This window comes from Hydra vulgaris, chromosome 15, assembly GCF_038396675.1.
Source record: "Hydra vulgaris chromosome 15, alternate assembly HydraT2T_AEP".
Taxonomy (NCBI): Eukaryota; Metazoa; Cnidaria; class Hydrozoa; order Anthoathecata; family Hydridae; genus Hydra; species Hydra vulgaris.
The window spans coordinates 41,025,587-41,037,991 of record NC_088934.1 but is presented as its reverse complement, the minus strand read 5'-3'; positions in this window follow the sequence as shown (position 1 = coordinate 41,037,991).

Genomic DNA, 12,405 nt, shown 5'->3' with positions numbered 1-12,405 from the left:
AAAAAAAATTTGTACAGAATAATAAGCAATATGTTTATTTTTTACTCTCGGGAGTGAAAAAATACTTTCTTGCCATTACGACATACTGCATCAATTTTTCTGTATACAAGTTTGCACATTAGTTGTTCAACATTTTTATCAACTTTCCTTAAGCAATAAAAAATTTTTTTTTCACAGTTGATCTTCATTTTCAGTTTCCAAAATTTTTATGTTTATGTAAAATACAACTCGTCATCATAGGCGTGTCTACGGCTCTTGCTTGTCATGCACAGGCATGACCGGCAAAGTTTGATCAAACTTACATTATAAATTGCTATAGCAATCTCTATATAACAATACGCTACTTAATAGTGTTAGTAGTAGTGCTGTTAGTGACTCTTCCTTTTTTTTGACCTTTTAGTGAGTCAAAAGCGCGAAAAAATCACTGAAAAGAACTATAATTATAAAAATGGATGTGAAAAAAAGACTTTCTTAGATATAGAAAGCCTTTTTTATCATTTAGTTATCCAGGTATAGCCTAACTAATACTAATTATTACCTACAGTATAACCAGGGGGAGTAGAAACCTAATTCCTCTAATATGCCACTGTTGTGCACGACCTGTGAGTAAGGTCTGGACACGCCTATGCTCGTCATCAATGGCAAATTCACGGTTACTAAACTTACAACACATTCATCCACCTTACAGTTAAAACTGCTCTTTATACTTATCAGTGCGAATTTCTTTGTTCTATATGTCACAAATGCTTGTTTTATTTTTTAATGTTTTTACGATGTAGGACACTTGCACTTAAATTTCTTTGCAGTTTTTCTTGTCAAAGTTTTAGCCCTAGTTTTTTTCATTTGTGATTGCGTTATGTTACAGCACACATTTATTGACATATGAAAAATGCAATCATTTGCTATCATCAAACGATAAAAATTTTTATTCATAACTTACCACCAATAGATTTTATATTAATAAAAAATAAGATCTATTGATGAATACCGAATTCCGAATAGTTAAAAAAAGTCGCTGAATCGGCCGAATACCGAATAGTCACCGTATATTCGTGGCATCTCTTCACCTTTTCAAGATGTAATTAAGAACATGGAATTTGTAATTAAGAAATTGCAATACGTAATTGAGAAACACAACATGTAATTAAAAAGTTGTAAAATGTAATTGAGTTAAAAGAAAACATTATGTTTAACCTTCACCGAATGACAGAAGAAGAATTGCTGAATGTATTGAGCAAAATGACGATTGGATGACTCTGGCACAAAATTTAGGGGTCAAATATAAGTTAGCCTTTAATTCATCCTGTCATAATGGAAACTCATCATTTAATGCAGAATCTTGTAACAAGTAGATGTTAGTTATGTTTCACCAGTCAGTTACATCCAGGAGCCTTTTAGAGGATTTGGTCATTATAACAGATTATGCTGCATGTCACGCTCGTTTGGAAAAGGGGTTTAAAAATTCTCCCGCTCAGTTGTAACGTTTAGAACCCCACAATCCATTGTAGAACCCGGTGGAAATAATCTAGTCTAAAATAAAAAGTAACGTTAAAAACGCATTTCATTTGTATTTGGTGCTGACATTGTCGAACAACGAATGCAGCTTTGGAAAGAATTGGTTCTGCGGCAATTAGTATAATAATAGAAGGTGATTTTTCTCAACATACTACGAAGCTTTACGCAACGATTTTAAATATATAAGATGCCCAAGTTGGTGTTTAACTGAATATTACAATAGTTTTTAATTACATTTTTTAATTCGATTTAAATTTTTATATTTTTTTGTAAATAAGTTATTTGTGTTTTATTTATTATTCATCTGATTTCTCAAATATAATTTTCACAAACAAACAAAAAAAACACCCGATAGGATTTTTCCAGTTACCGCAGAAACCGCAATGCCTTTTTCATCACTTTTTTATTTTATTGATAGTATATTATTATTTATTGAAAACCAACCCATACGGCCACCCTGGCTAAATTAGAAACCAATCTTTAATTACAAGTTAAATTAGACGAAAAAATTAAAAGTACAAAAACTTTGTTCTGTAAACCTATATTATAAACTTTTCTTAATTACAACTACTATGTTCTCAATTGCATCTTATGATTTCTTATTTATAACTTTCATGTTCTAAATTACATCTTACGTTCCTTAATTACAGCTTTCAAGTTCTCAATTACATCTTGAAAAAGAGTAGTAATCCAAATGTCCTTGGAACTCATACTTTTATCCATTAAACCGTTACAATAGTAACATAAGTACCTTTCAATTTTTTTTTTTTTTTAAATACTGTTATAGATAGTGCTTATTTAAAATTTACTTTTAAGTTTTAAGTTTAAGCAGCTTAAAGATTGAGATAAAGAAATAAGTATTATTATAATTGGATTACGCTACTCTGCAAATTAATTTTATTTTGCTGATTACAATTTGAGTTTTTTTTTATATATAATTCAATAATACTGATGTCAATAACAGCAGTACTTTTTTCATTGGACGTCTCGTTTTTACAATAAATAAAAGGATAAAAAAGTGTATTTTTAAATATAGACAAGATCTTAGTTTATGGTATACATTGCAGAGGCAGATCCGTAGATTGAGGGGAAAAATCAAGAATATTGCCCCCCTCCCTTAAAACATAAAAAAAAAAGATAGAAAAACAAACTTTGTACAAAGCTATATGTTAGACAAGCACCAGTAAGTTCTAATTTACAGACTTAGATGCATTAAAGCAGGAAAAAAACTGCTTTTTTGATTTTTGAGCATGTTTAATCTCTCTTTAAAAATCAGCTGTTGTCAGCTTTGATATCACAACAGATGATCAAATTATGCTCTTTACAATAAATCTTCTCTAAAAACATCTTTATGATGTCATAACTTTCCTTCGGTACTATTGAATATCCAATTGGAATACAAGCTAATTTGATGTCATTGTATAGCAGGAAAAGTTTTTAACTTTTGGGGCTTTCAATAAAAGGTCAATTGAGTTATAGCAGTGTCTCATTTTCTGATTCAGAGAACAAATATCACTACAGAATACGAAGTTATCTTCTTCTGGAAACAGTGATAGTAATTCTTTCTTTTCCTTGAATCAGCAAGTTCTTTTTCAGATAATCTCGAGCCTAACAACTTAACTTTAAGAGATTTAAATCTCTGACCAAGTTGTTTAGTTTGCTTTGAGAAAACACCTGTGGTGATTGTGATTCTGTAGCGATATCCATGTACTCAATATCATTACTACCTTTTTCAATACCATGTTAATCCTTTTTCTACTTCTCTTTGCCTACTTTCTAAGATTTTTAACCTATAGTCTACAAACTGAATGAGAATAAATACTTATCTAAACAAATGTTTTCTTGCTTTATCACAAGTACCAGGAAAATCCTAGCCCTGACAAGTGCAAGAAAAAATTACTTGACAAAATTTTGAGCGAACCTTTTTTATAGAATTTTTTCAGTTGCTTTATAGTTAAATTTAGAAAGTATACGTTTGAGTATGTTTTTAAAAAGTATATATTTGAGCTACAATGAAAGGCTTGGAGCCGTTTTATCTTTTTGTTTATTATACAAGAAGATAATTATCATTTCTTGCTCAATTATACAACAAAAATCTAATTGTTTTCTATTTTTATTTTTTCCATCTTTTTAACTTAAAAACATTATACAACATTGTACAACGTTGACAACATTGACAACATTATACAACATTGACAACAGGTAGTTTTTTACAGTTTCTTTGGTAGCCTTACTATTTTAAGTTATTTTTAAGTCAAACATTTTAGCTACCAATTATTCTGGTTAAATGAAAATTTATGTTTAAACTTAATCCAAGGTCTTTATAAAATTTATGTTTAAACTTAATCCAAGGTCTTTATAAAACTTTTGTTTAAACTTAATCCAAGGTCTACAAATTCTTCATTGATTTAACTGGTAACAGTTGAACCAATGTTTGTTTTTAAATAAATACTCTTTTTGACATTTTCTACACTTTAGAAAAATATCCTTTTCTACTTTCCGACTTACTTGCTTAGTAATTTTAATATTTTAATACTATAAATCAGAGCTGTGGCTAAGCTACCCTAAATCCCCCAATCGGGAGGAGACCTATTGAATTTAGGGGGCCCATTTGAGACTAATTTGTCTGATTTTTACGTGTTATTCTTTTGCAATTAACCTCTAATTAAAAATACTTTGATTGAACATACAAGCTCAAAAGTAATATGTTCACAACTGTTCCTCATCCGTTCTAATAAATCGTTATTTCCAATAAGAGCTATTTGTCCTCTTATAGTTTTCCTAGTTTTTAAGAATGGTTCTTTACAAGGAATTAGAAAAGGCGAGTATCAGGGTAAAAAACGAACATCATAGAGATAAATACCATAAAAATATGATAATGAATGATGAAAGTTGCTTTGTCCATTACCAAGGTAAACTTTTTTTTCTCCATCAAAATACTTTTAAGTGTATTTAAAAAACTCTTAAAGATACCTGCTGTCACCCCAACACCAATTATTGCTTCACTGTGGACTGTGTTTAAAAAATTTAAAGTTAATATCATGGTTATGTTACGGCCACTTGATGACAATACACTTTGATTTGGGGTTGTTTCTTGCAGACTGTATCCGTGGCTTCTTAACATATGAAGATTGAACGGACTTTCATTGATGTAAATGATGTTTCTGTAATGTTGTTGCAATGCCATGTTTAAACACCATGAAACATATGTTTTTTTTTCTTCTTTTATCTCTCCAGTATTTTTATTTCGTCTTTCAATAATGGAAATTAAAATTTTATATGTAAAATTTAATTTATTTAATCATCACCATAATTTAGTGAAACTGACATAAACTCCCAATTCTACCTTTGTCTCCTATAGATTATTATTTTTTTAGCTCCAATTAACTTATGCTGTTTATCTCTTATTTCCTCAGTTCAACCTGACTGTCGAAAACCACTTCTAACACCAGGTTGTTATTACTTGTTGATATATATTGATGGAACAGGCGTTGTATCGAAGCCTTACTTCTATGCAAGAGTTCCAATACTTATTTCACACTTTTCCATTCAATAGTTACAAGATAAATGATCTAATTTTTTACTTTAAAATTAATTTCTGTGCATCATCTTTGTGCGTTATTCATTTTAGAGTTTTAAAAAATTAAAGCAAAAAAGGGCTTAAATTGTATATAAGCAAGTTAAATTAGGCAAAGCAATGAAATCAAAAGTATTTGTTAAAATAAAAAAAACCCTCCAGATTAAATGCAAAAAACCACTAGATTCGTACAAAAAACGAGCAGATTAAATGCAAAAACCGGTAACATTACCCATTTTTAAAAATATCTAGAAATTTGCAAAAATATTCAGAATCTGTCTTTGAAAGTTTACTTTTAGCCTGTAATAATATTCATTACATTGTAATAAAATATAATGGAAACATTAGTCCCATATTAACAGTTCCAAGATTTTTATGAAACATAGTATTGTAACATAGCGTATCCCTTTGAAAACAAATTTAAATTTGTTTACAGAGGGATATGCTATGTTACAATATCATGTTTCTCTAGGTTTTTAAACGTTTTCAAACCAATTGAGTTCAATTTTATTTTGATGCCACGTTAAATATTGATTTTGTTTAACTCATTGACTCAGGTTGATCAAATAGTTATAATTTATGTCATATTTTATGGGTATACGCAGTAAGACACGTTTTCTCTTCCTCCGAGCCAAAATACTTTAGATATTATGGCTCGGAGGAGCCAAGGAGACTAGGTCTAGTGAAACTAGGCTTCACTAGACCTAGTCTCCTTAAATACATTTCTTTAAATGTTTAACTAAACCTCAAGCATCTGTCAGTAATTCCAAAAAGTTGAGTTGGAGTCAATCTTTTAAATCAAAATAACAATAACAAGTAGATCTAACATGACGCAATACAAGTATAAGAATGATTTAAAAAAAAAGAATCTTGCATGATGCAATACAATTATAAAGATGATCTTAAAAAAAATAAAGAATTTAGAATGTTGCAATAAAATAAGTATGATGCAACGCAACGATTAAGTAAAATTAAAACTGGAAAAAATCAAAACGTTGGAATTGAATGTTGGAACTGAAACCTGCCAAAATTCCGGTATTAAAGAAATCAATAAGTTTACAGGTAATATTATTCCAAAAAGGTTACATACAAAAAAAGGAGAGATGGCTGAATGAAATAGATTTTTTTAATTTTATAAAGCTTGGTCATACATATCTGGGGGCTTGACGAGGCTATAACCCCTTCCCCCTCCCCCTCCCTCCCACACACACATAGCTTAAGTTGCGCCTTTAATCAAATATATTTGTAAACAATTTGAACTTGCTTTATAGAAGTCATTAAAACATTTTATTGAACTCGTGTTTTTGAATAACGGTTTTTTTTTTAAATTAGTTTGTATTTTTTGTCTTTGTTTCTTTGTTTTGTGGTTTATTTCAAGTTGCTTTAAAGCATTTAAATTTAATGTTTAAAGTTCAATATTATTAGATAGTTTATACATCCGTTTACATACGAGAGCAATATTGGGCTTGTTCTAAAAACCTTTGAATTCGCATTGTTTAAAGCAATTTAAATTTTAATTATGCATTTCTTAGTTTCAAACTAGATTAAAAAAAAGATTGTTATAATTGTAGCAACATTTAAAGCTGGGCAGTAGCGCGACTTTGCAACTCGGCTACATGCGGGCTCTCCATTTGGTAGCGGAGTTGCGAAAGCGCTTCCATTGAGAAAATTTGGTAGCAGACTAAGGTCGCTACCAAAAAAAAATTAAAGCGCTTCTCCGCTACCATTTAAATTTAGAAATGCCATTTAATATTATCTAAATTACAGACTTTTATTTACTTATAATGAAATGAAAAAAAATGAATCTTCCAAATACAAAATTTTTTTCCTATGTTCTCAAATTAATCTCAGAGGAGTGCAATTTGATTTTACAACTTTGAAGAAGCAGTATTATTGTTTTATATAAAATTTCTGCAACTAACTCCATGTGCTGGAAAGTTTGACACTAATTAACAATGGGGAGGGGGGGTGTTGAGGCCAAAATGATGTCAATTTAAATTATTTTTTTAGTTTTAATGAGCAGATTTTAACGGTATTTACATCTACTAAATGGTATAGAAATGATGTTTTGTTTGTGGGGGAAATTAATATTAAATGCGGGGAACTTGATATTATATTTTATTAAATTATTTATAATAAAATATTATAAATTAATATAATAAGTTTCCCAGAGACATTAAATTAATAACAACTACTAACGTAAAATAAAAATGACTATTGTTTTATTAATACATTACCGTTTGACTGCGAATCAAATTATGTTAGAAATATTAACTCTTTGTATATAAAATTCACAATCGTTATTCGCTCCCTAGCGGACTATAAAATGTGGTTCAAAATAAACTCATAAAAATAAACTCATAAATTTTTCATTTTTTGAAATTATATTGTCGTTATTTCAAATAAGATTACTCTCTAGTTGATTGTAAAACGTGATGCAATGCAAACACATAAAGTCTATTGAAAATTCGAAGCGCTAATTTCTCCCTAGTGGGTTAAAGAAACTCTTTTAAAAAGCTCGCGCTAACAATTAGCAAAATCATTATTCTGATTGTGATGTAAACAATACTAATAAACCAATGTTAAAAAATGGATAAAACTGCATTACTTAACTTATTGATGGTCTCGTATGGAAATGGTCATCCCGATAAAAAAAAGGCTAATATCCAGAAAGAAGTCCATAAAATATGGAATTAATTAAAAGAAGAGAAACTGGTGCATAAGAATCTTGAATCAAGAGTAATGTACTTAATCAATTTATTTAATGAAAAGACAATCAAGTTCAAGAGCAAGCAATTATCATTTTGGGCCAATAATCCAAAACAGTCTGCCCCCACGTATACTCCACTTGAATTTGACAAGAATTCCTCACAGTTTGTTGAACCCACCAATGATCGATTTGTTATTGATGATCAACAAAGTACATTAACTTTGAGTTTGTTGACCACGAAAAATCAAAAAAATGCAAGAACTCAAAAGTTGCTCAAAATCGACTGAATTCTGAGATTGCAGCTTTAAATTGTGAAGTTGTAGGACTGAAGGCTAGAAAGAGAAGTGGATTTATTGCTGAAGCTGAAGAGGATGATTTGAAAAAGAAAAAGAAGAAACTAGCTCATCTATATAAAAAACTGGCCAAAAAAAAGTTTGATCAAGCTCAACAGAAGAAAACTAGAGAACCGAAAAAAGCTAGAATGGAGGAAATCTGCTTGGAGCATCCAGAAGTCAAAGAAAAACTAAAAATCAGAAAGAAACATGGTCGACCATCATTAGAAGTAGATCAACCTCTTCTTTTGAAGACGATTATGGGTATTGCTCTCCGTGGTTCTTCCGCTGATGAAAGACGTCGGTCAGAGGTTCTTTGGATAATGATAGCTTAGCTATGTTTGTTAATATTGTATTTGTTAGTATTGTATTTATTAATATTTTACTCTTAATTAGTACTTACACTATTGTAAAAATCCTTGAAATGTTAACAACTAGTTTCAAGATTTGATTTGAATATAATTTACAAAATAAATCCTGTTTTCTGTAAAAAAGTTAATTATATCCAAATATATTTCTTTATTATTTAGAGCATTAAAACTTTCGACGAATTGACATCCGAGATGAACAAAATTGGATTTGCAATCAGCAAGAGCGCCCTCTATACTCGTCTACTTCCGAAAAACATTACGGAACATTAGAAGGCAAAAGGCACGTCAAAACAGTCCCTGTTAGATTGATCAGCCCTTAGAATGAATCTCATTTAAAACATGTTGACGGACTCTTTTGCAGTTCAACTATAAAATATGTGGAAGAAGTTTGTTCTATTTTAGGGCCAGATGAATTGTGTTTCATTAGCCAAGACGACAAGACTAGAGTGCCAATTGGAAAAACAGGCGCCGTTGTTGATACATTTGGAGTACCGGGTAACTCTCCCGGACCACGACTGGGTAGTGGCTGCTAAACACAAGCTTATACCATCTGTATATGCTGAAATTACGATCAAAAAAGATGGTCTCGGAAAAACAGATGCTGTTACTTATTCTGGACCTACCTACATTGCTGTTCGATCAGGAAAACACGCATCCTCGACCTTTGCTCATGGATTATACTTTCAGCGGCTCTTGGATATCAAAGAATTCGACTCTATTATCAGAGATCCTCAAATTAATATGGTTAAGCCTATCGTTGTGTTTAGCGTCGATGGAGGATCCGACGAAAATCCCAGATACCAGAAAGTAATTGAAATCGGAATTCACCATTTCTTGAAGAATATTAACCTTGACGCTCTTTTCATCATGACGAACGCTCCAGACCGCAGTGCATTCAACAGAGCTAAGCAACGAATGGCACCTCTAAGTAAAGAATTATCTGGGGTGATTCTTCCGCACGAACATTACGGAGCTCATCTTGATTCTCAAGGTTATTAATATAATTATTAATATAATTTTTAACCTATAATAACCAACATATCTTTTTAAATCAAGCAGGACAATAGATGAAAATTCAGTAAAAACAGAACTTTGGTTTTGCTGGACAGGCTTTGGCTGATATTTGGTCGGTTCTACAAATTAACGTTTATCCAACCATTGCAGAGTATATTGATCTAGACAAATCAGAGCTAGAGTCAAGAAGCCTTTTATTACAAGATCAACGTTGGATTGCCGATTATCTCCGTACAAGTCAATATTTTACTCAAATTGTGAAAGGTGAAAATCGTTCTTGTTGTCGGACTATTAGAAGCTCTTACTTTACTCTAATGAGAGCAAGATTTCTTCCGCCTCCTGTCCCTGTCAACCAAACGAGAGGCGGGCTCAAAGCAGTAGATGTCTCAGAAGGAGCAAAAGAATTGTTTCCATCATCCATCTTTATGCTCATCGCAACAAACATTGAAAGTATTCTTCCTCGTACTGCCAAAGGATTTCCAATTTTGCTGTATGATGCGTTTTGTCCATCAATTCAGTCTAGCCTAGCTGATGGAATCTGTAAAAAGTGCAATATCTACTTTGCCTCTCAAGCTATGTTGAAAAAGCACGCTTCTATCCATTCTTCTGCTATAACACTCCCTCTAATCAAAAGGGTTGTTACCAACCTGTTCGTATCGCTGCCAAGCGTCAGACAGAATTTTTGGCAATCATCGCCTTGCAGAAGAGTTCGGAAACTACTGAATAGTTAGATGAAAATGAAGTTGACGCAACGAATTTGATTGTACCTCAAGAATACGATATCCTTTTAGAGCGCGGAGAGCATTCACTACCTATTGTTTCAATCGATGATCACTTCAACAACCCATGGGAAGATTATATTAAAGATATATAACACTATTTGCTTAGTTGATTATTTAATGAGATATCGACTATCATATAATATAATTTGATGAGATCTACTATTATGTAAATGTATAATTTAGTCAGAAAAAAAATCAATGGTTTTTAAGCATTTTTATTGTTTTTAGGGGGGGAGTACACAAAAGCTAACATCATATATAACGGGGAGTTGGCCAAAAGTTTGACAAAGGGGGGAGGGGGATTCGAGAAATTGAGAAAAAATACTGACATCATTTATGGATGACCCCTAGTAGAAAACAAAACGGAAAACACAAAAAATTGAAGTTTGAAAACGTATATTTTTTTTTTAAGAAATGCAAATGGTTTGGATCTCTCCTTAACTACGCTGAGTAAAATTGCGGAATGCATCATATATTAAAACAATAAAAAGTAAAAATAAACAAACTCATAAAAGCAGAATTAATTATGCCATTAAAAGATGAAAATTTTAAAAAACTTTTTAAAAGTTCCTCAGAAACATTTTTTTTCTGTGGAATAGGTTCTTTAAAATTTTTGCTTATTGCCATAATAAACTTATTCAAATGTTGTATATCAATACTAGAAGTCTAAACTGTAAAGTTTCCTAATGTCATTGAAACGGAAGGGCTATTGAGTCAAAAGTTTGCTATCGTTATCCAAATATTGAAAGAAACTTGAAAGATTAAAGTTAGAAATTAAAGAAAATTAAGTAAAGAAAAATGTTGGAAACTTTTTAAAAAAATAAAATAAATGCAGCTTATTATGTTATAAGGTGGAGTTAAAACCCATATTAGGTTTCGATTGCTAAGATATAAACGTCAATTTGATACGAAAATTTTTGCTCTAAATGCTCGGTTTACTGAACTTTAAATTAAATATTAAGAATTTTATTAAAAACAAAAAACAAACTATAAACTTACAAAAACAATAACTTAAAAGAACTTATAATGAAGACGTATTTTAGAATTATTTTTAATGAATACTTACATAAATTATGTTAAAAATATGTAAAACAATGGTTTTAGATTACTTAAAAAAGTATTTTAGATTTGTTTTAATTTGAATACGTTAGATAATTATTATTTTTTCTTTTTCTGAAGAAAAGTGCACCTAGAGGTTCTTATCACTGAGCACCGCGGAAGCGCATTGACCTAAGAAGTTTACGCCTCCCTTTATGTCAATGTCGTTTATTGGGCTAGAGCAGACGTGAAATATCTTTGTACTGAGCCAGAACTCTAACCGCTGCGCCACGGCTACAAAGTGCTACTGCGCCTCGACTATAGTTTTGACTGAGTTCAACACATCTTGCAGTTTATTAATAGATAAATTAGAAAAATCTTTGTAAAAGCCTCCATATAAAGCATAGGAACGAAAAATATTTTAAAAACACTCTTAAAAACTTGTTTCAAAAAGAAATTGATTACTGATGTGTTAGTTATATAGTGTATAGTGTTAAAATTGTTTTAAAATAAGTAATGAATTAGAAATAAATTAATAAGTCTTAAGTAAAACATTTTAGCTCAACTACGTGTTGCATTAACTACGTTAGTAATATGCGGGGTGCTCATGTAATAATAACATAGTCAACACGTAATATTAACATGTCATATAATATTAAAATAGTCAACAGTGTTCAGGTAATATTAATATAGTCAACACGTATAAAACGTATGCATAAACAACATACAAAGCTTACACAACCTACAAAAGGTAGTTTTGTCCAAGCACATAACCCACAACAGCCTCTTAATCCTAAAAGGTTATTAAATTATTAAATAAATATTAAAAAGCGTACTTATTTATTCAAAGTTATTTTCCCTATTTAAATAACCCGGTTTAACGGTTTATATTAAATGTGTTACATTAAACGTGTGTGTTTGTATTTTTTAGTGGTGGACTTAAAATAAAATTCTTTGGGTTCTATTTTCCTAAAATTAGCAACAATAACAACTTATATTTAAAGTTAAATTTATTATAAATTATTAAAACTGCGCTGTTAAAATACAACGTTTCTAAATTTTAAAC